The sequence below is a fragment of the Neofelis nebulosa genome, chromosome 3 (assembly GCF_028018385.1).
Source record: "Neofelis nebulosa isolate mNeoNeb1 chromosome 3, mNeoNeb1.pri, whole genome shotgun sequence".
Taxonomy (NCBI): domain Eukaryota; kingdom Metazoa; phylum Chordata; class Mammalia; order Carnivora; family Felidae; genus Neofelis; species Neofelis nebulosa.
The window spans coordinates 144,662,945-144,686,727 of record NC_080784.1 but is presented as its reverse complement, the minus strand read 5'-3'; the positions used below and the strand labels follow the sequence as shown (position 1 = coordinate 144,686,727).

Genomic DNA, 23,783 nt, shown 5'->3' with positions numbered 1-23,783 from the left:
GGCTCTAAGGAGAACAAAGATAAAAACAGAGTTCTAAGGAAGAAAGATGCATGGACTCGGGAGGCAGGAATGCATTACTAAATGCACCCTAAAGATGTTTCCTCCCTCCCTCCCTCCCTCCCCTCCCTCCTGACTTGGAATCAAAATGCTTTAACAGGCAGTTGGCAAAGAGCATCATTCATCCCAAATAAGTAGTTTTTCCCTGTGTTTGCTGTTTATTGCAATCTTGGAATTTCATGCCTCATCCACATTTCCGTGTAGCTGGTCTTCGTGCATAAACATCCAAAAGGATGCAGCTTGTTACATAAAGGTGTTCCACTGCAAAAGCCTAACATGTGTTGTTGATTCATTACAGAGAGCCCCGCACAGCTTAAAGTCGATCAAATTAACTAGGCGGTACAAATTAAAAATAGTTTCAAAATGTTATTAATAATTATTGCTGTAATAAAATCACATTATTTTTAGATTTCTGGGTAATGTATTTCTGAGTTATTGCCATTGCACATGCTCACCACACTTGCTACTAGAAAGGAGAAAGAACATTCTCTTGGTCTATCCACACCCTCTCCTGCACATACTGCCTGCTGACTCACAGGCAGAGGAAACCATCATGACTGCATATTGTTTAGCTCCCTAACCTTCAGCTGTGTGAACTGCTTCTTGGGCACCACAGTTGCTGGCCATTAACCTGCCTGGATGAATGAGCTCATTAACGAACCGCCCCAGAGGCCTTCTCTATTGGCTATTCTCCCAGACCCTAGTTGTCCTTCCCCACCCTACAGCCTGTCACTGCCATGGTCAACAAGCCTTCCTAGCCTGGCCAAGCAAGTCCTCACACCCTCTCATTGTGCACCCTTCTCCCTCCTGGAGGAGAACTCAGGGTGGTTGGGAGGAGTCATCCCAAGCATCCACTGAACCGGCACTTTTCACAAAGGCCACCCTTTCTCCAGGACATCACCAACTCAGCAATGCCTCCCCTACCCCCACTCCCCGGGTTTCTAGGGAAGGAGGGTGGACCTCGTCAGCAATTCTGACTGCGTGCTTTACCAAGGGGTTGCTTCCAATCTGGTCAGTGCATGTTTGGTAGGAAACCCCGAATTCCTTCATTGTTCCCCCTTACTGGGAAGCTGGACAGCCCAGGGAGGAGGTGGAGAGCCCTCTGGGATCTAATTGAGAGGGCTCTGGTGTGTGTGTGTGGATGGGGGTGTGGGGGGGGGGGAATGGGTGCCTCAGGGTATTCCTTTTCCTTTAGGGCAGAAATTCCCTTTTCCATTTGCCTGTGCTGTGGTAAGCATCCGCCTTGAAATCTCTAGGGCAGTCATCTGGGACTTGCTTTCAAGGTTTTACAGATTTAATTACTAGGATTCCACCTTTTGGGCCTTGGTTTCTCCTAGGAAAGTTGAAGACATTTGGATTAAATAAAAGCTAAGTTCAGATTTCCTTTCATGGACCCCAAGAGCGTGGTGCACTCCCCTTTCTCACACTTCCAGTCTCAGTCTGTCCGCCACATCTCTCTCCTGTTTTTTCCTTCTTGCTGCCTCTCCAGCCAAATGTTCCCCTGTCACCAGTGACCTCTTTGTCTTTTTTCCTTTTTTGCCACTCTTGGACCCAATTGTAACCTTGGCACTCTTTCCACCAGCATCAGACAGTAGCCCCTCATGATGAAAAGTGGGGACAACACTGAAGACCTCAACTTTTTCTGAATCGCAATCTCCACCAGTCTTTCAGGGGTCAAGAGCATCCCAGGGAACTTCCATTTGCTGAGGTTCCCAGAATACCTTTTATTTTTTTTTAATTTTTTTTAATGTTTATTTATTTTTGAGGCAGAGAGAGACAGAGCAGGAACAGGGGAGGGTCAGAGAGAGAGGGAGACACAGAATCTGAAGCAGGCTCCAGGCTCTGAGCTGTCAGCACAGAGCCTGATGCAGGGCTCAAACTCACAGACCATGAGATCATGACCTGAGCCGAAGTCGGAAGCTCAACCGACTGAGCCACCCAGGCGCCCCCCAGAATACCTTTTAAAGAAATTGATAAATGCCAATAAAGTCACAAGAGTGAAATATTCTAGACGTTTACATTAAACAAATTAATCCCTAACACACACTCACAAAACAATATAGTTGGACAGTTTCTGAAGGATATCACGTAAAGTCTAGATACAGGTCACTGTGAATTTAGGGCTCCAGTCACAACCTTTATCTGCTTCCCTTCAAAGAAACTTCTGGTCGAATTCTTCTTCTTCTTTTCAAGCTTTCAACCAGCTTCTGATGAATTTGAGCAGCAAAGGGAAAGGGTTTTTGATTCCCCTCCACCCCCAAGTTGGCAGCCCCCACCAAGGCAGTCTGGGTCCTCTTCCTCCCTGCTCCCCGATAACAACATGGAGAGGAAACTAATGATCACACAGTGATTCCTGTCTTTAGGTGTTCACTAATGACCAGATGGTAGCTGTTACTGTCATTCTTTTAAAAAGCATGACTGGTTTTGCAATGTCACACCCAAGGGTATTTTTAAATTAACTCAATTGTTGGCATCATTTGAAAGAAGAACAGAAGAATGTTGGTAACTATTGGAACTGGGTGATGGGCCCGTGCGCTGGTCTCTCTACTTGTGTGTAGATTTGAATTTTCTATAATAAAATAGAACAAAAACAAGTAAATATTCTTGATTCTATATTTGCTCTAAATACTAGCATTTAGAATAAAATAGTCTGAATTTCCCTTTGTAAGTCGAGAACATGATATTTTACCTCTTCCTATTTTCTGTTTTTTTTTTTTTTTTAATTATCTTGCTTTGTGGTCGTGTGTGTGTGTGTTTTTCTTTCCAATATAATCTGAGGTTTAAGACCTACTTTATTACTAAATTATGATTTTTACATTAGAAATATTGTTTTAAATCATTTGACTCTTGAAAAACATTTATTAAAACTTATGAAGACACAAACTTCCAGTTATCAAATGCCATGGAAATGGAAACGTATAGCATGATCACTCCAGGTGATAATACTGTGTTGTGGGAGCACCTGGGTGGGTCAGTCGGTTAAGCATCTAACTCTTGGTTTGGGCTCAGGTCACGATCTTGTGGTCATGAGATGGAACCCTGCATAGGACTCTGTGCTGACATCAGGAAGCCTGTTTCAGATTCTCCCTCTCCCCACTGCTTGAGTGCACGCTCTCTCTCTCTCTTAAATAGATAAATAAATAAATAAATAAATAAATAAATAAATAAAAATAATACTGTGTTGCATATTTGAGAGTTTCTAAGAGAGAAGATCTTAAAAGTCCTTATTACAAGAAAAAAATTCGTAACTATGTATGGTGATGGACGTTAACCAGACTTACTGTGACCATTTTGCAATATATACAATATTGAATCATTATGTTGTACACTTGAAACTCATGTTACATGTCAATTATACCTTTAAACAAACAAACAAAAAGCCTTACTAAATGCCTCACTGAGGATGCAGCAAGTAGGGTGAGAAGAAAAAATCAACTTGTCAGTAAGTGTGGAGTAGAGCTATCTGGTAAGTACCAAGAAAAGCTCCGAAGAAGCAGCAGCCTGTCTGTGGAATGGGCAATAAGAAAAGTTCCCAGAAAGGCTGGCTTTTCAACTGGAACTTGAGGCGTAAAAGGAATTTCACCAGAGTGAGTAAGTGGGAAGAAGCGGAAGTGGAGTTATTCTGAGAAGGAATTGTGTGAATTCAGGTACAAGGGTAAGGGGCCAGCATATTCCAAGTATGCCCAACGCCTCTGTGTGCATCTGCAGTGTGCGTACTTGTGTGCAGGGGGCAGCAAGTGCAATGGAGAGGACCAGCCAAGATGAAGTTAGGGGAGCAAAGGCGAAATTAGGAGGAACCTCATAAACCGTGCTAAGTTCAAGCTTTATTAAGTCTAAGATGTGGCTCAGGACTCTGCATTTTAACAAGTACTGTAGGTAATTTTGATGCAGGTGGTCCAAGGATCCCAGAGGACACGTGACATGTACTTTGGAGGCAAATAGACCTGACTTCTGGTTTTGCTCTGCCTTGTACTGGCTGGCTTATCTGTGGCAGGTTACATATATCTAAATCTCAATTTTCTCACCTATAAAATGGGAATAATAAAGACACTTGCTTTCTAAGGTTATTGTAAGGATTAAGTGAGCTACTTAGCACAGTGCTTGGAACATTGGAAGGGCTCAAAATATATTCGTTGCCATTGTTATTTTGCTTAAAAATCTAACTCTGGCAGCTCTGTGGTAGGCAAACAGAATTTGGAGAAAGTGACAGAAGACCTGTATTCATAAAATGTCAGGCATGGTATTAGATGGGAAGTACTAAAGACACCTAAGGCTTGAAACTAACCCTCACACTCAACATGGGCTGCTAAGAGTTATTGGGGCCATAAGTATGGTTGTGCAGGTTGCGCACTGCACCACAACACTGCATCTAAAAAGGTACCATTCACATTTTAGACATCACAGATTTGCATACTTACTGTGATAATTTTTTGGAGATGACAGCCAAGTGTCTTATATTAATAAAATGAATATACTACAACCAGTTTTCAACAGATGAAAATAAAGTGTCTTGAGGAAGGAAATGGCAGATTGTTATATTAATGGCTCCAATGAATCATGTGTTCTCGTATCCACACCTTTGTGTAGTCCACTGCCATACTGACTCTGAGCGCGGCTTTAGCCTTCGGGACATCAGCAAATATGACACAAGCAGAACTTGCAGAATTCCCATCAGAGCCAGAATCTCTGTGATTTTCTAGGACTTTCCTTCATCATCCAAAGATGGTGGCTGCAGATCCAAAGCAGTTATAGGCTTCTCGTCTTCATTCAAAGCAGGAGGAAACGAAGAGATGGAGACAATGCCAACCAAAGTTTCTTTTATTAGAAAAGGAAAAAAAAATTTCAGCCACATTTGAACAGACTTTCATCTATATCTTTGACCACATCTGTGTGATGGCCCTTCTTAGCTGCCAGGGAGTCGAGAAAGTGGAACATTTAGTTTTGCCAGCCTCCGCAGTAAAATAGGACAAGTGAAGAGGACTTGGGAAAGGTTGTTGGGTCGGCTAAGTAGCAATAACTGTCATAGGACTTTTGAAAAATTTTTTATCTTCTTTATAATTTTTTTTTTCTTTAGAGAGAGAGAGAGAGAGAGAGAGCACATGCAGGGCAGGGGCAGAGGGAGAAGGAGAGAGAGAATCTCAAGCAGTCTCCATGCCCAGCACTGAGCCCAACATGGGACTTGATCTCACAACCCTGAGATCATGACCTGGACCCAAATCAAAAGTCAGATGTTTAACCAGCAGAGCCATTTAAGCCCATCTTGTCATAAGACTTTTAACCATGGATCCCATATGCAGCCATTCTCCTATGAGTACAACAAGGTCATACAACATAAAGACATAAGACATTAACTGTTTTTCATGTATGATCCATAAAAACTTTTTAAAGCTGGTTAATGGTCTTTGAGGCCAGGCTCAATTCATTTCTTTTTTTTAAATTTTATTTTAATCTTTATTTATTTTTGAGAGAGAGAGACAGAGTGCGAGCAGGGGAGGAAGAGAGAGAGGGAGACACAGAATCTGAAGCAGGCTCCAGGCTCTGAGCTGTCAGCACAGGGCCCAATGCAGGGCTCAAACTCTTGAACCATGAGATCGTGACCTAAGCTGAAGTCAGACACTTAACTGACTGAGCCACCCAGGTGCCCTAGGCTCAATTCATTTCTTTTTTTTTTTTTTAATTTTTTTTTCAACGTTTTTTATTTATTTTTGGGACAGAGAGAGACAGAGCATGAACGGGGGAGGGGCAGAGAGAGAGGGAGACACAGAATCGGAAACAGGCTCCAGGCTCCGAGCCATCAGCCCAGAGCCTGACGCGGGGCTCGAACTCACGGACCACGAGATCGTGACCTGGCTGAAGTCGGACGCTTAACCGCTTAACCGACTGTGCCACCCAGGCGCCCCAAGGCTCAATTCATTTCTATTGAACATTTGTAATAATGCCTCTACAAAGAAATCAGAAAGCTTCTTTTAAATAAAAAATGCTCCTGGTTAGGGGTGGGGTGGGGGTGGAAAAGCCTAAATTATCTATCACCAACTCCCAAGTCAGTGACTGTCAAAGCTTATGGACTGAGATTCATTAGTAAGAATTTTATTTTACATCATAATCCAGGATACACATACACACATATGTATTTCATAAAAACAATACCCATCCTTATTTTATGGTATAGTCTAATATTTCTATTATATTTAAGTTCTTCTTTTAAAAAATTGGTTATGACCCACTAAATTAATTTTACCACCCACTAATTGGTTATGACCTGTAATTTGAAAAACACCATCATAAGCTGAGGCCAGGAACATTTTTCTAGCCAAAGGGAAGAGCAGATGCTCTCAACACCTAAGAAGGCCAGCAAGGCTACAGCCTATTGGATGGGAAATGAGGTGGGAAACATCAGCAGGGGTCTGTCATGAAATCTGCAGGCTGCAGCAGGAAGTTCAGGATTTATTTTTATTCTAATGGGAGCTCCCAGTGGTTTCAAGCAGGGGAGTGACATGATATGATCTATTTTCTAAAATAGTTTCTCCTGACCTCATGCTCGGTCCAAAGGATGATTCCAGAATGACCTAATTTTCTCTAAATTTAAAACAAGCTTGGAATGACTTTAAGACCCTCCTTAGAGGATACTCTTACTCTCCCCCACATTCAGTCAGTTAAACTCATTTCCTGGTTCCTTTCCTTACACATGGGCTCAGACCCTCTGCGGAGCTCCTCTGGAGACCAGTCCTGCAGAAATACTGAAGTTTTAAAATTCTCCGCCTATCAAGTTCAGTACCTTTATCATCCTTTGTCACTAAATATCCACATATTTGCTGGCCACACCATCCTGCTGACCGGAGTCATGTACACCCAGTGATTTTTTTTTCCTGATTTGCAATGTTGACATTTGGAAGGACATCTTTTAAGTTCTGGCAACGGGCTCCCTGCAGCTTGAAAGCACGTATTCTCTCCCAGTGGGGGTCCCTGTGTCTGCTGGGCTATCTGCACCGCTTGCTGTGGGGAACTGCCACGAATGATTAGAATCCTTGGGTTACACAGACTGAAAAGGAAGCTGGGAGGGGGGCTGTGCATAACAGGAGGCGAGCAGATTTCCCAGGGCCTGGGCCTCCTTCTTGGACCTTCCCCAGGAGATGAGTTCCAGCTGCTTTTCTTTTCTTAATCTTCCTCCTCTCCCCAGCCCCCTTTCCGGCTGGGCCCCCAATCCCTCCCTCCTCTGGCCAACCCCCAAGGCATGCTAGATTTCGGGTGGAAAACATCACTGTCAAAAGGGAGGAGTCCAGGGACTGGGAAGCTGAAAGGAGCAGGGGTGGGGGCATGGAGGGGAGGCGGAACCTCTCCACTGGGAGATGTATTCCATGGATCTGTCCACTCCTGTCTGGGTGAAGACAAAGAGGTACAGCAAACAGTCCAAAGTGTTTACCTCCCGCCAGTCAGCCCCCTCCCCTCCCCTCCCTCTGCCTCCAGCTTCCCACCCCACACTCAAGACTTGCCCCAAGCTTGTGGAGAGCATCCGACCAGGTTTCTTTTATTTACTTGTGGTTTCCAAAATGGACACTTTCAGAGGCCTGAGGGTAAAGATGCTTTTAGGGAAGGGATGGAGGAGGCGGAGGAGGAGCAAAAGAAGTTACTTTGAAAAATGGAGAGCTAGTGAATTAGGAAATTGTAGTGGTTAGGGCAGAGGCTCCAGATTCACATCAAACATGGTTGACAACCCGTCTCTGCCACTTATTCACGGTGTGAATTAGACTTGGCTGTTTTAACCTCTCTGAGCCTCTGTTTCCTCACCTGTAAAATAGGCATATTTGTACCCGCTTTCAAGGCTGAGAACTAAGTGGGATTTTTTTTTAAGTTTATTTATTTATTCTGAGAGAGACAGAGAGAGAGAGAGAGAGAGAGAGAGAGAGCAGGAAAGAGTCAGAGAGACAGGGAGAGAGAGAGAGAGAGAGAGAGAATCTGAAGCAGGCTCCGTGCTGTCCCCGCAGAGCCCCATGCAGGGCTTGAACTCATGAACTGTGAGATCATGACCTGAGCCAAAACCAAGAGTAGGATGCTTAACCGACTGAGCCACCCAGGCATCCCAATGGGATTCTTAATGTAATTATTATCTGCTCCAGGAAGTGCTTGATTAATGGAGTTTTATTATAATTAATATTATTCATGTAAAAGAACACTAAAATGGGAGCTGGCAGTTTCTTCTGAAAAAAACAACAACAAAAAAATAGGAGTGTAAGCTGCTGAGGAGCTTCAGAAACAGAGCTATAAGTTTAACACTATATATATTTTTTAACAAATCAGATTTGGTCATTTCCCATCGGCTCTTATATCCCTTATCAATCACAGTCTTTACAAGTGTGTGAAGTATGAAAGATGAGTAGATATGTTAATCCCCATTTCACAGATGAAGAAATTAAGGTCCAGGAGGTGATAAGAAGATAATGAATGTAAAAGCACTCAGTATACCACAGCATAGCACACAAAAACAAGACTGTTTCTGGGTTTTTGTTGTAACACAAACTGATAAGCAAAGGGACAGTGCCCAAAGGTCATTGTCCCATGTCTTTCTTCAGAAGAAGGAAAACTCAAAAGAAGGCTAGCGTGTAGAGAAAGACAGTCCCAAGTTCAGGCAGAAGGAGAAAGGTATGAGTTTGCTGACTGCTGTAGTTGAATCCACAAGCCTGGGAGGGCTGGCAGAGGGAGGGGACAGGCTGGACAGGCTGAGGCCAGTTCAGTGCTCCCAGAAGTTAATGTCTGAAGATTGCAGCTGGAGTGATAGTAGGTGTAGAATGGGAGCTCAACACTAATAATCTAAAAAACAAAGCAAATTAAATAATAGAAACATCTCCCCAATGACAATGCTTCTGAAGGGAAGTCAAGCTCAGAAACAGAGACAGCAAGGGCAATGACACACTATTAAGGATGCATTTTATAAACCAAAACCAATGGGGTTTTGCTGCTTCCTTTCAAGCACTGGGAATGATGGTTTGGATTTCACACATGCTTCTGGATCCCAATCAGTGTCTTCACTAAGAAGAACCAAGAGAAGCAAAATGAGTGTGGGTTACTGGCTGAAAATAAACATAAATCAGAAACCAGACTTGCACAAAATTATGCAAGCTGTACATCTGGTCCTATAGTCCCTTTGGAAGGTCTCTAAACACCACTTTTTTTTTTCTTTCTTTCTTTCTTTCTTTCTTTCTTTCTTTCTTTCTTTCTTTCTTCTTTTTTCTTTTTAAATCTCAATCTGCTCTCCTCCTAGTGTATCCTTCTTTGTCTTTGCTGTATAAAATTAAAACCAATATTTCCTTTAGGGTAACTGGCTACTCCAATGTATCATAAGAACCTTCAACTTGGCATATCCAAAAGTGGAAAAGGGAACACATGGGTTTCCCCAAAAAACACATTCTTCCCCGTGTATTCCACATCTCAGGAGTGGCACTCCCATCCACCCAGTCACCCAGACTGGAAATCTGGGTGTCCTCTGTGGGTGCTCTTTTCCTTCATGCTAACTGAGCTCTATCAAACCTTCTCTGATCCCTACACTTCCTTCCATCTCCTCTTGCCCCCTTCATTCACACCCTCATGCTCACTCACCCGGATGGCTAAGATAGCAGGACAGGCGTCAGACCTCAGCTTCTAAGCCCCAGACTGCCTGCACTTTGCTCCAGTCCAGACCTCAGCAAACTGCACCACACGCGCAGGATTCCCACCTTACCCCGGAGCAACAGAGCTACTCTTCCAGGCAGCTCCTGGCCTCCTAACGGCCCCCACAGGCCCACTCTGAAGACCAAGAGATGGGAAGGCTTTGAGACCCACCAAGGAAAAGGAACTGAGCAGATGGGCAAAGGTCATATCAGCGACGGAATAGATGACCAGGCCAAGTGCCTCTATTCTGCCGCCTCTTAGCAATTATAGCCATTTTTAAGGGTAAAGTTCTATGACTTTAATACATTCACACACTTGTGCAAATACCACCACCAACTATCTCCAGAACTCTTCCAACTTCCCAAACTGAAACTCTGTGCCCATTAAACACTATGCTCCCTTCTCCCAGGCCCCGGCAACAACCATTCTATTCTCAGTCTCTATGAAGCTGGCTCTTCTAGGTGGCTCATATTAGTGGCATCATACAATATTTCTCCTTTTGTGTGTGGCTTATTTCACTTAGAATAATGCCTTCAAGATTCACGCATGTTGTAGCATGTATCAGCATTTCATTCCTTCTGAAGGTTGAATAATATTCCATCGTATGTATACGCCACATTTTGTTTATCCATTCATCCATCAGTGGATACTTGGGTGGTTTCCACTCTTTGGCTATTGTGAACATGCTGCTATGAACATTAGACATGGTTCAAGTCCATGCTTTCAATTCTTCTGTCTATATAACTCAGAAGTGTAATTGCTGAGTCATATGGTGTAGCTGTCATTCAATTTCTTATCTCTCTAATAAGACTGTGAACTCTTAAGAGAAAGACGGAGCCTTGACACAAATATTTGTTAAATAACTGATCATTAACCCCAGCCAAAAAGATTTTGTAAGAGACAAAGTTAAGAAGATAAAGGATTGGAGGGGTTGGGGGCCTTCAAAAGGGTCAGATCCTGGCTAAATTTACAAAGCTTTGATTAAGATCTTAAACAGGTGAGAGGGCGGGAGGAGAGTTCCCGGAGAAGCTTTATCACTAGCAGTTAAGCTCACAGGCCCTGGGCCCAGACCACCTGGATCCAGAGTTTCTGTTACTTCCTAGCTAGGAGAGCTTTGGCACATTACTTAAACTTTCTCTGTAAAATGGGGATAGTAAAGGTTAGTTCATAGGATTGTCATGAAGTTAAAACACACAACACACTTAGAATAGTGCCTAGCACATAGTACGCTCTTAGTAAGTTCTGGCCTTTTTAACAAAATCAGAATTGGATCAGAGTATGGGTAAAGTTTGGAATATCTGAAGAAAGTGCTAATTTCACTAGGGGTTCCACTTTCACACAGCCCATTTGGTTGGGAAAGTAGTTAACATTTGTTTTAAGTACCTACTTTGTGTTGGGCCTGATTATTATTATTATTATTATGTTTTATTATAGATTATTAACATTTCAGAGGTATGGAAAATGAACTTCAGAGATGTTCAATCACTTGGCCAAGATGACATGTTCACCAAGTGCCTGAGCCTAGTTTTAAATCTCTCTCAAAGGAAAGCAGTCAAGGGGTGAAGTAGAGGGATGAAATATTCCTGTTGCATTCAGAAGAGATCCTAGGGTGAGAGTGGGGGCCTTCCAGGGGGTAGGGCAAAGTCTTGTGAACCATTCTTATGGGGAGCGGGGGGAGCTACTAACTCCCAGGACAGCACTTTACATGGGCCTGTTACCAGGCAGAACTTGCCTGGGAGACGCTGAGAAGCCCCAGCTCCCCACCCACCATCCATACCTATCCTAACACTCAGGGGCCGGTATTGGGACCCCGTGCCCTTATGGCAGAGATAGCTACTTGCTATTCTTGTATTCATTCTTCCTCTCCTTTTTGGTAATCCAACTGTGGTTTTTAATCTGGGCACATGATCACCTGGAATCAAGACTACATCTCCCAGCCTCTTCTGAAGCCTGGTGTCACCATGGTTATGTTCTGGTTGATGAAATATTAGTTAAAGAGTTCTTGGGGCTCCTGGGTGGCTCAGTTCATTGACCATCTGACTTCAGCTCAGGTCATGATCTCATGGTTTGTGGGTTTGAGCCCCGTGTCAGGCTCTGTACTGACAGCTCAGAGCCTGGAGCCTGCTTCAGATTCAGTGTCTCCCTCTCTCTCTGCTCCTCCCCCACTCATGCTCTCTCTTCAAAAATAAATAAACATAAAAAAAAAAGTAAAAAAAAAAAAAAAAAGACTTCTTTGCCAGGGCGCCTCGGTGGCTCTGTTGGTTAAGTGTCTGACCTCAGCTTGGGACATTATCTCATGGTTAGTGGGTTTCAACTCCGCATCAGGGTCTGTGCTGACAGCTCAGGGCCTGGAGCCTGCTTCAGATTCTGCTTCTCCTTCTCTCTCTACCCCTCCCCTTCTTGCGCTCTATCTCTCTCTCTCTCTCAAAAATAAACATAAAAAAAAAAAAAAAGAGTTCTTTGCCATCTTCAAGAAACTTATAAGGAAGTGGTTTGAGCTTTTTGCCTCCTTCCTGTCCCTCCAATTAGGTGGCTGGGTTTCCAGCTGCCATCTTGGAAACTGGAGGACCACACCCCTTGGAATGGAGCACAGAGCTGAAAGGAACCTATACCATGGAGCTATTCTTGCCCTGCACTATCTTCATGTGGAGCTGTTTTATGTGAGGAAGAAATGAACTTTATCTTGCTTAAACTACTATTAGTTCAGATTTTCTGTCACATTTTCTATTAACTGAGTCAACACTCATGCCCTCTGTTTAGTAGAACCCCACTTCTGACAGTGTACCCATGGGCCTTCCTGTGCTCAGACCCAGGTTTGAAAGACCAGCGTCCTGAAACTGTAGTCCCACCCCTTCTTCCACCACCCAGAGGGAGAGGAGAACATACACAGTTTCTAAAAATACTTCTTAGCCTTCTATATCATTCAGCATCTTCTTTTAGACAAAGATTGGTAACCATGGGACCAACAGCTTCATCAGTCTGTCTAGTTAGCAGAAAAAAAATAAAACACTGTTTTCCAGATGCCATGTCTATTAGAAAAGAAACCAACTATCAAAACCCAATTATTCTAGCTCTGTTGATTGAACAGTGATATTATAAGATGTTATTCATAAAACTGAAAAAATATTAATAAAGGAGTATAATTCTTTTAGCTTCATTCTATACTTCATTTTCCCCCTTGAAAAAAAAATGTAATTTGCTTGAGAAACAATTGTTATAGCCAGCCCTGTAACCATTTGTTTGTGCATTTATTCATAATTCATCTCAAATATACTCATTCCCCATTCTTTCATTCAAAAATACTTGTTAGTATTTCAAAGGAAAAAGTTAAAAAAAAACATGAAAAACTTAAGTAGAACTCCTTTGCCAATCCAGCTAAGTATTTGAGGAACAGAAATGCAGAAACCTCAGCCCCTGACAGTCCAAGGAATGTACAGGTTAGTTGAGAAGAGAAAAATCATACCCAGGAAGGAACTGGAACTTATGGTCCAGGCTGGGCTGAGACTTTCCTGCTAAGGGCTGTCCAAATACAGGGCACATTTTACCTACATGAATAGGAAGCCTAAGTGAACAAAGTGGCTGCCTGTGGGGGAGAAAAAAGGAGAGCCAATGGGTTGGGCCAGAGGAACGGGCCTTCACAAACTCACCTCCAAAGTGCCCATCTTGCCAAAAATTCTTGGCCATTTTAATGTCTCCTGCTTCCAGTGTCTCCTGGATGCCCACTCCACCTCCTCCAGTTAGAGGTTAAGCCCTAGGTGCTTTGCTTTCAAAAGGATAAAATTAGGGGAGGGTTGGCTAAATAGTATCTTTTTTTTTTTTTTTTTTTTTTTTTTTTTTAGAGACAGAGACAGAGCATGAGCAGGGGAGGGGCAGAGAGAGAAGGAGACACAGAATACGAAGCAGGCTCCAGGCTCTGAGCTGTCAGCACAGAGCCCAATGCAGGGCTCAAACTCATGAACCATGAGATCATGACCTGAGCCAAAGTCAGATGCTTAACTAATGAGCCACCCAGGCGCCCTGGCTAAATAACTTGTAAAATCCCCCACGGCTGAATGATCTAAAATTCACAAGAATGACTATCATTTATTTGAGCATTTATTAATATGTCAGGTATTTTATATTCATTGTCTCATTTGATTCTTAAAACTGTAAGAGATACATACTTTTATTACATTCACTTTACAGATAATGAAATAGAGACATGGAGAATTCAATGTCATAATCACAAGGTCACTCAAGACTATCAGACTGTAAAGCCCATGTTTGTAATGCCTGTGTATTAACGACAAGTAACACTGCCTTGTTTTGTTTTGTTTTGTTTTGTTTTGTTTTTGAGAGACAGAGAGACAGAGAGAGACAGAGAGAGAGAGAGTCAGAGAGAGCATGAGCAGGGGAGAAGCAGAGAGAGAGAGAAAGAGAGAGAGAGGGAGAGAGACAGAATCCCAAGCTGACAGCATGGAGCCCGATATGGGGCTCAAACTCACAAACTGTGAGATCATGACTTGAGCCAAAACCAAAAGTCAGATACTTAACCAATTGAGCCACCAAGGCGCTCCAATAGGCACCACTTTCTAATTAGCTTCTTCCACCTCTCTGTCTCAGGGAATTGGGAGCCCCTACACCACACCCATTCTCCTTGTTGTATAACCATTTATATAAATGTCTTTCCAAAATATGAGTTCCTTGGGAGCAGGAATGTGTCATGATCATTTTTGTACCATGTCTTCCTAGAACACAGGATGTGGCACACAGTAGGTGCCTAAATATTTAGTTAAATAACTATATCAGTCACCAAAAATTTAACAATCACAAGTACACCACATACCCATTAAGTGTGCATGAAAAAAAAAGTGTGCATGAAGATTTTGCACCTTTCTCCTGCTCTGCCATGTTACTGTTAAAGTATGTGTCTCTGAATAGAACATATTCTTCACATTAACTGAGCACTTTCTAAAAGCCAAGTGCTATGCCAGGTAATTTAAAGCATCCAAAGATAATTAAGAGACAGTTGCTATCCTTCTGGAGCCTATAGTTTACAGGACAAGATGGACACATAAACAAATGGGTTGGCTGCAACGCTGATTGCAATAGGGGTTAGAGCAGAGATGTGAATATAACATTTCATTGCATTTGATGCCATTGATTGGACGATGCATCATTAAGAAGTACTAAAAAAAAAAAAAGTTGCTGCTATTTAACCTATGCACAGTATTGCTTTGAAGATGCATCCTTATTTCAGAGATGTTATAATGCTTTTAAAGTGTGCCTCTTCGATGAAATAGTACTGATGCAAGTAACAACATGGATGAATCTTGAAAACACTATTCTATGTGGCAGAAGTCAGTCACAAAAGACCACATATAGTGTGATTTTACTTATATGCAATGTCCTGACCACGTAAATCTATAGAGATAGAAAGTAGATCAGTGGTTGCTTAGCGCTGGAGAAGATTGGGGGCAGGGAGCAGATTGATGGCTAGAGAGTATGGAATTGGGTTATGGGATGATGAAAATATTCTAGAACTGATTGTGGACTGGTTGTACAACTCTGTGATTATGCTAAAAGCCATTGAATTGCAACATTTTAAATGGATGCATTTGAGTTGGTACCTGAATTATATCTCAGTACAGCTGTATCAATGTGGCTATGTCTCAAAATAGCAGGTTGCCGGACATCTGGGTGGCTTGGTCGGCTAAGCATCTGACTTCAGGTCAGGTCATGAGCTCACAGTTTGTGGATTTGAGCCCCACATTGGGCTCCGTGCTGATAGCTGAGAGCCTGGAGCTTGCTTCTGATTCTCTGTCTCCCTCTTTCTCTTTGCTCATCCCCCACTTGTGCTCTCTCTCTCAAAAGTAAGTAAACATTAAAAAAATTTTTTTTAAATAGCAGGTTGGGAGGGCAGGGTCTGGTGTGGTGGGGGGGAGAGTAAATCAGATGCAGTGAGATCTGGGGAAGCTTTCTGGAATGGACATTGACACTTAGAATATGGGTGGAAATTGCACCATGCAGAAATCGAAAACAGCCTGGGGGGGGCGGGGGGGAGGTGATCCAGGCAGAAGTAACAGCTTAAGCAAAGTCCAGGAGGCCAGGGTACTGGATAAAGTACAAGTAGAAGCAAAAAGAAAGTAGTGCTGATTGGAGGAAAGGCTCGAAGGCAAGCTAGCCCACATGGAGGAGGGCACTGAATGCCAGACTAAGGGCTGGTCTTTTCAAGATGTAAAAAGAAGGCTTGAAATTTTCTCCAACTGCTAATCTTTAAAATTCAGCAACTCTCTACACACACACAAAAAAATGTATTATTAAGGCGTTTCTTCCAGCCACAGGGCAACATTATTGACCTGACAGGCAGTAAAATCCCCTTTGGAACTCAGAGCCAGATGACAAAAAGGTTAGAAAGGCAAAGGGCATTGATACCGGAAGCACCGTGTTTAAACAGATGCTGGGAAGAACCAGGGTTTCTGGCAGGGAGCCATGAAATTCCAAAGGTCACGCGTGATAGCAGAGCCAGGAAGCTGAAAGCAAAGACTCATCACCATGCTAGGAATCACCCAGGAGGAATTAGAATCGCACTTCTCTTCCAAAGGGATTGAAAATTGAGAACAAAATAAAATGAGGAGGAGGAAGTAGGCAGAGTTAGGGAAAGAACGCCGCTGGTGTCCCAGGCCAAGGGGAGCCAACTAATTGAAGAATGAGCTCCTGGGCTCAGATACTGTCTTTGCCTGAGTTTGCCTGCCCTGAGTGGCATGAGCTTGGGGCCACAGAGGACACCAGGGTACTATGGAGACACAGACCAGGGTTGGAAAGGCATGTTCACTGGCGATTCCCCTGGGCAGCCCATGTGTGCCCTCCTCCTGAACCTGATCTTGGGAAGGGGACTCCACCAGCCCTGCTAATTGAGTCCATCTCAGAAGAGGGAGGTGGAGGCAATGGTTAGGTGGAGGACTGCACAGCAGCCAGGGCCACCCAACTTGGTGTCCCAGGTCTTCCGGCAACAGGCATCTGCACTAACAAGCAGAGAAGAAAACGACAAGGCCCACCTGGGCGTGTCTGCCCTTTAGCTTATCTTTTCCACTTCTGGTAGAGCGTTGTTTGTTTCAAGTGAATCTTGATTCAATTTAAAGAATATAAACAGCACGGTCCACTTTTACCTTTCTCAAAAAATGCTAACGCAGTTCCCAAGGTGTGAGGAGGACCACGAACTCAGAAAAGCTGCTGTAGCGAACTACCAGCAGGCTCAGGCTTTCTTCCTCAGAGGAAACAGCCTTTAATTTAAGAATAATAGTGTTCAGGCTACTCCATGCAGAGCGCCGTAGCAGGCAAAAAAAAATGTAAGCTATTGACAATGTGTGCGAAATGGAAGTGTTTATTTACCTGCAGTGTAAACCCGCCCACCACTACAAAGGATGGGAGGCCACTGATTGCATTTTGTGTCTGTTAGTACTCAGTGCGCTTGGAGATTAAGTGCTGACAGACGTCATGCAGTCTGGGTTTTTCCAAACAAAATCCGAAAGTCTCTCTTCTTGGTCTGTACCTATGTACCCAATTAAGAACAGTGACAGGAAGAACTACTTGGCCAATTCTGTGGATCTGATAAGGCTCTCGCTTTCTTCCTTCAGGTCAAGAGAAGCCTGTACCCTGCCCCTCCTTCTGGATCCATGATCAGCTCTACTCTTCTCAGCCCAGAGGCTGTGACACCTTGCCTCTGGTTCCAGCCACAGCCGTAAAGGTGGGGCAGAGCAGAAGAATCTTAGTCTTCTGGAAGGGCTACAAGGTTTTTATTGTAATGCGACCGGAAGTGGGCCTTCCTGTCAAAATGATAGGCAGAGCTGAATGTAGGCTTGGAGAACATCTCACAATCTGTGTGGGCTGAGCCCCAGACAAAAAGGCTAAGGACCTACTCCCTCTGAGATTCTGATTCTATCAGTCTGGGACCAGTGCTGAAATCTGCATGTTTAAAAAGCATCCCAGACCACACTTTCAGAAACACTGAAATAGAAACTATGACATCTTCACAATGCCTGAAACTCACCTTTACCCTTTGCAGAAGGCATTCCCCCTGTATAAGCTGCCCAAACCTACCACGGACCCACTGCTCAACCTGACATCACATGGACTTTGACTGCATCCTTAACACACAATCTGAAGCATCTCATAGACACAAAAGACATACCCACCATGCTCTTTCCAGGGTGTAGTACCCTCCACCTCCCTGTAGTGTCAGACCCTCTGTCTTTCCATTTATCAAAATCCTACCTGGGGCACCTGGGTGACTCAGTCAGTTGAGTGTTAGACTTTGGCTCAGGTCATGATCTCACTGGTTATGAGTTTGAGCCCCACATTGGGCTCACTGCTGTCAGCCTGTGAGCACTGAGCCCCCTTGGGATTCTCTGCACCCTCTCTCTGCCCTTCCCCTGCTTGTGCTTTCCCACCCACCCCTCTCCCCCCCAAAATCCTACCTATCCTTCAGGGCTCAAAGTCTACCTCTTCCATGAAGCCTTCCTTTATCTTTTCACACTACACTAACCCTCTTTCCTTTAAACTTACAGAACTCCCATTTGCCCTCTATACTGAATTCACATGATGTTTGCCTTGTTGGGTTATTTGTTTGTTTGTGGTGGTCATTTGTGCACACTCTCCCTACTAGACTGAGATCCTAGATGGCAGAATGTCATCCATTCTACCTACTTTTTGGACATATGTGGCACAAAGGAGAATAACCCCCCTAGAAATTGGAGAGAAGATACATCAGGTTGCCTCTTCAGTGAATACTTGTTGGTTTTGCCTACATGGAACCCATCCCCCTTCTTCTGGTAACAACATCATTGTGATACACTCACTCTCCATCCATGCACAAAAACCAGATCTCAGGAGTAGCCATGTAACCAAGGTCTAGACAATCCATGAATTCTGTCCCCCTAAACACCATGGTTCAGCAATGGGCATGTAACCCAAGCCAGGCCAGTTCAATTTAATTGCAGGAGTTTTTTAGTGAACTATTGAGAAAAAGAGAAGCTTTTTTCCAACTGGACTTGAAACTATAAGCATGTGAACCTGGAGCCATTAGAGGCCCACCACGTGGCAAGAGCCTACTTAAAGATGAAGCCAACATCCAGCAGAGCACATCCAAAGGACCGGGTTGATGACATTGTCTGAACCCTTGGATGCAGCTGTGCCAGAAACTTTGAAATTACATAAACCAAGAGGTTTTGAGTTGGGTTTTCATTTGCTTGTAATTAAAAGAACACTGCCTCATGAGTCCTCTGAAATTTCCATCTGTATAACCTACACGCTCAAAGCTATCTCCCTGTTAAAGTGTGATGGAAGAATTTGATTATACTCCAAACGTCAATAAAGAAGAAAACGGATATTTCTAGGGAGTTGGAACCACAATATCATGGTAATTTCATAAGTAGAAACATAATGAATTATACAGTGGCCTGAATTCTGGCCTATTGTGTGAACAGAAGAAAGATGGAGAATGGAACCCCCAAAGTCAGCAATTAGCAATGTCCATTTGGGCTCAGATAAGGAGAAAAAGTACCCTGGCTTAAGGACTCAGGTGCCTCTGGCAGGTCTATACCTGCTAACCACAGGCTCTTGTACAGAGTCCAATGTTCACAAGCAATTTTGTGATGATAACTTCCCCTTAAAATGGTGTCCGGGTAGAAAATATGTTATCCTATTAATATCAAAGCTGCCTGGTGGTTTGAGATCTCACTGTAAACAAATAATGTGGCTTTCTGGTTTATAACCAGGTTCCATGGGGCGCCTGGGTGGCTCAGTCGGTTAAGCGTCCGACTTCGGCTCAGGTCACGATCTCGCGGTCCTCGAGTTCGAGCCCCGCGTCGGGCTCTGGGCTGATGGCTCAGAGCCTGGAGCCTGCTTCCGATTCTGTGTTTCCCTTTCTCTCTGCCCCTCCCCCGTTCATGCTGTGTCTCCCTCTGTCTCAAAAATAAATAAACGTTAAAAAAAAAAATTATAACCAGGTTCCATAAGCTTGAGTAATTTGAGCTTTCCTTTTTTTTTTAAACTTTTATTTATTTTTGAGAGAGAGAGAGTGAGAGCACACACAAGCGAGGGAGGGGCAGAGAGAGTGAGACAGAGGATCAGAAACTGACTCCACATTGGCAGAGAGCCTGATGAGGGGCTCGAACTTATGAACCCAACTGCAAGATCATGATCTGAGCTGAGGATGGATGCTTAACCGACTGAGCCACCCAGGTGGCCCTTGAGCTTTCCTTTTGTGGTATAAAGACAAAATTAAATGTTGGGCCTGGGAAACTGATGGTCAGATCCCAGATGATGTTGAGTTTATCCTGTGAGTCACCTTTGTGCACAGGTGTTCTAGCACCTGTGATTTATTTTAAAACGTGTGTTTGTTAGGTGAAACCCAAACCCTGGAACTAATCAAGAAAGCACAGTGAAGGGACAGCAGCTACATTCCATCAGAAAGTACCCTGCTCCAGAGTCAGTCTTTGATTTACTACACCTCAACCAATAACCAGTAGGTTTCCAATTAGTATACCCAGTGTCCAAAATAGGGCTTTATTGAGAAAATACTGATGATTAATAAGCATGACTAATGTTAGAAATTGGCCTTCAGTGGTGAAATTAAAGGCATTTGAGGTAGGTAGAGTTGCTAGAAAATACTGCAGAGGTCCTCTCACATTTACAAGGTGTAAAAATATGCTGAGGCATGAATCTTTAGTGATGGTGCCTGAGGCTTGTTCGTTAACAAGTTCCATGATGAATTATTGATTTATGAGGATGTCTTTCTTTTTTTTTTTTTTAAGAGAGAGAGTGCACCCAGAAGGGCAGAGAGAGAGAGAGAGAGAGAGAATCTCAAGCTGAGTGTGGAGCCCGACTCACAACTTGATCCCATGACCCTGGGATCATGACCTGAACTTCAAAATCAAGAGTCAGATGCTCAACTGACTGAGCCGCCCAGGTGCCACAGGGATTTCTGATTGTCTGATACCCATTAGAAGTGATAGCAGTCTACCTGGAAAGAACCTTTCATGTGGAGTCTGAGGGAAGCATCTAGAAGGGCTTAGATCTAGGACTTGGGCTCCCTGAGCAGTTGTAGGAACTGTGTTGTGTCTGCTAGCTAATGAATATTTATCTAATAATGTCTGTATGTGTGACAGGATTTGGTCTAAAACTTGCTTTCATTATAACCTGGTAGTGAGGTGTGAGGAAGTGGCCAATCATTACTTTCCCCAAAACTTCTTTGGGGGTTACCTTTATCTATGACAAGAATCGAGAGATTGGGGCACTGGGGTGGCTTAGTCAGTTAAGCGCCAGACTTCAGCTCAGGTCATGATCGCATGGTTCATGGGTTCGAACCCCACGTTGAGCTCTGTGCTGACAGCGCAGAGCCTGGAGCCTCCTGCTTCCGTTTCTGGGTCTCCCACTCTCTCTGCCCCTCCCCCGTTCACTCTCTGTCTCTGTCTCTCTCTCAAAAATAAACATTAAAAAAAATTAAAAAAAAAAAAAAAAAAAGGAATCAAGAGGTTGGCTTGACCAAAGTGGCTTATTTCAGATCTCACCACGAGACCATAATTCCCACTCCATACCATGACCACAATACCTCAGGCGTTTCCTAGTCAAAGTTACTGGCTGGGACATGAAAAGGCCCTTAAAAATATTGCTTCATGAATTTGGTGAGTTAATAAATGAATAAACTGGTTAAGCGGATGAATGGGTGCAACTGGAAACTAGTAATCATTGTAGTTACTGAGAGTCTACTATCCAACTTCTTTCATAAAGCTCTCCTTTCCTAATCTGCTTCCCCCCATGACAAACTAGTGGAAAAGTCCCCTGTGGGTTAGATCATTTTAAACCTTCTGGGACATAAACTCTTCAAAGGAAGAAATCACATATTTCTGTTTTCTATTTAAAAAACCCAATATGCCAAACAGAATGTATTTCATGAGAATTGATTGATAGTGTGAGCCTAATAAAGACAGTAATAAAAATAGCTAATAATATTAAGCATCTACTCAATGCTAGACACTATTCAAGTGCTTTATAAGTGCTAGGTCATTGAATCCACACAATATCCCCATATATAAAGCATTATTATTTCCATTTGACCAGTGAAAATTCCAAGAAATTACATTTCTTGCCCAGCGCTCATCAATTCCAGGGCCTGTGTAACCCCAAGCCCATGTCCTGGTCATTGTGGTTGTGGAACCTCTGGCCACAGATGTTCACCAGAACAGCAGGTCTAGACTCTAGATCAGCTGTTCTACTCTGCCTTAAGGAGGTAGTCCCTTCCCAGATTCTTCAAGGCTTTAAAAGTACATTCCTACTTCTCTCCCTTCATTGGAGAACTCCAATTTTCTCATGAAGATCAGAGTTCATAGATTCTGCCAGAACATCAGTCTGCATGATCTTTAAATATTGGCAATGTTGGGATCCCTCAGGACCCCAAGGTTCAGGAAGAAGGATTATTGTCCACATTGAAAAGAGCCAGCTTTACCTCAGACACTGATGGCTTTTTGTTTTCCTGGATTGCTGGGAACTGATTTTGAAAGCAAACAATGCCATGCTTTCTGAAGGGCGTTACATAGGAAACAGATGTTCAGATTCAGCTTGGGTTCATGTTCTTTTGTGGTGGATAAGTTCTTGGCTCCCCTCTCTGCCTGAGGCACTGCCACCCAGCTGATGTTTGGTGGGGATTCTGTCCCAACAAAGCAACCCAAGACACAGCCTTCTGAGCAGGGCATTGTGACAAGACAACCTCTGGCTTCAGGAGCCAGCAGTCAGAGGCTCTCAGGAGAAGCCAGCATGACCATCAGGCAGGAAAGGAGTGTCAATGGCTGCCAGTCTTCCCTGGCTGAAAGCCCCAAGCCTCATGCCAGGGCTTTTAGCATGATGGATGGCAGCAGGCTGGCAGGCACGCTGCACAGCGGTGACCTGAAAGAATACGAGGCACAGCTCAGACTCTGGAGAAACAGGAAGAAAGAAGTTGGATGGGCAAGAAACTTCCAGTGTTTCAGAACTAGGATGAGCAACTGTCCATACTTGATTGGAAACTGAGGAAGATAACCTTCATTTCCTTTCATCTGGCAACTGACACAGGGAGCCCTCCTGTTTCCAACAGCTACTTTTAGCTGCATTTTGCTGAGCAAACATAACTCTCCCAACAAACCATGAGGTCAACCTTTTAAATCTCGTTTAGAATTGTGTGGGGAAGTGAATAATGTCAGAGGTTAGGAGGGTCAAGGCAAAGGGGACTATGTTTCATCAGGGTTTGTTTCTTCTTTTCTTAAGTTGGTTGATTTCCTATGTTGAATTTAAACAAACTACCAATAGACTTTTGAACTGTGTATGTAAACTTTCTAGCTATATTCATTAATAGTCCATCTTAGAGACCAGAAGAAGCTCTAACACTGCCCCAAAATTTCCACCTCCCTTTCACTTGAACCTTCAGAACCAATCCTAAGTCTCAATCCAGAAAAATCATATAAGATTTAAGAAATGATAAAATCAAACTCATTTAATGTTCACAAAACCCTATGATCCTAATTTTACAGAGGAAGAAACTGAGGCGCAGAAAATTAAAGAATTTGCCCAAACTTATGTGGCTGATGAGTAAAGGAGCATAGATTCACATCTTAGCAGCCAGGCTCCAGAGCCCAAACTCTGAATATTACACTCCACATCTTGCTATGTCTTATTTGTATCTTTAAAGAATTTCTCAATTTCATCCAAGTTGTCATAAATGCTGTTAGTCTATAGTGATATCCTCTCTTTTGTTTCGGATACAGGTAACTTGTGTTCTCTTCCCCTTTTTCTTGTTCTGTCCACCTAAATGTTTATCAATTGTACTGACCCTTCAAATGAATCTTTTGTTTTAGTCTTCTCTTACCTTTATTCCCTACCTTCCACTTAACTCTGAACTTGTATTGATCATCTTTTTGAGCTTCTTAAGGTGAAATGCTTAGATGTTGATTTTAGAATTTTCTTTGTGTCTAATATAAGTATTTAGAGGTGTAAATTTCCCTCTAATCACTGCTTTAACTGAATCTCACAAATTCTGATATTTTATATTTTCATTATCATACAGCTTGAGACAA

General features: G+C 43.3%; 1 long non-coding RNA gene across 1 annotated transcript; it reads right to left on the bottom strand.

The window, feature by feature from the left end:
- Window positions 1–1,355: 1,355 nt before the first annotated feature.
- Window positions 1,356–22,369, bottom strand: LOC131507430 (uncharacterized). Its single transcript, XR_009259499.1, has 3 exons — window positions 22,184–22,369; window positions 4,476–4,872; window positions 1,356–2,626 (listed from the first exon to the last, which is right to left on the bottom strand). It is a non-coding gene; the product is annotated as an uncharacterized LOC131507430 (long non-coding RNA).
- Between the last annotated feature and the right edge of the window lie 1,414 nt (window positions 22,370–23,783).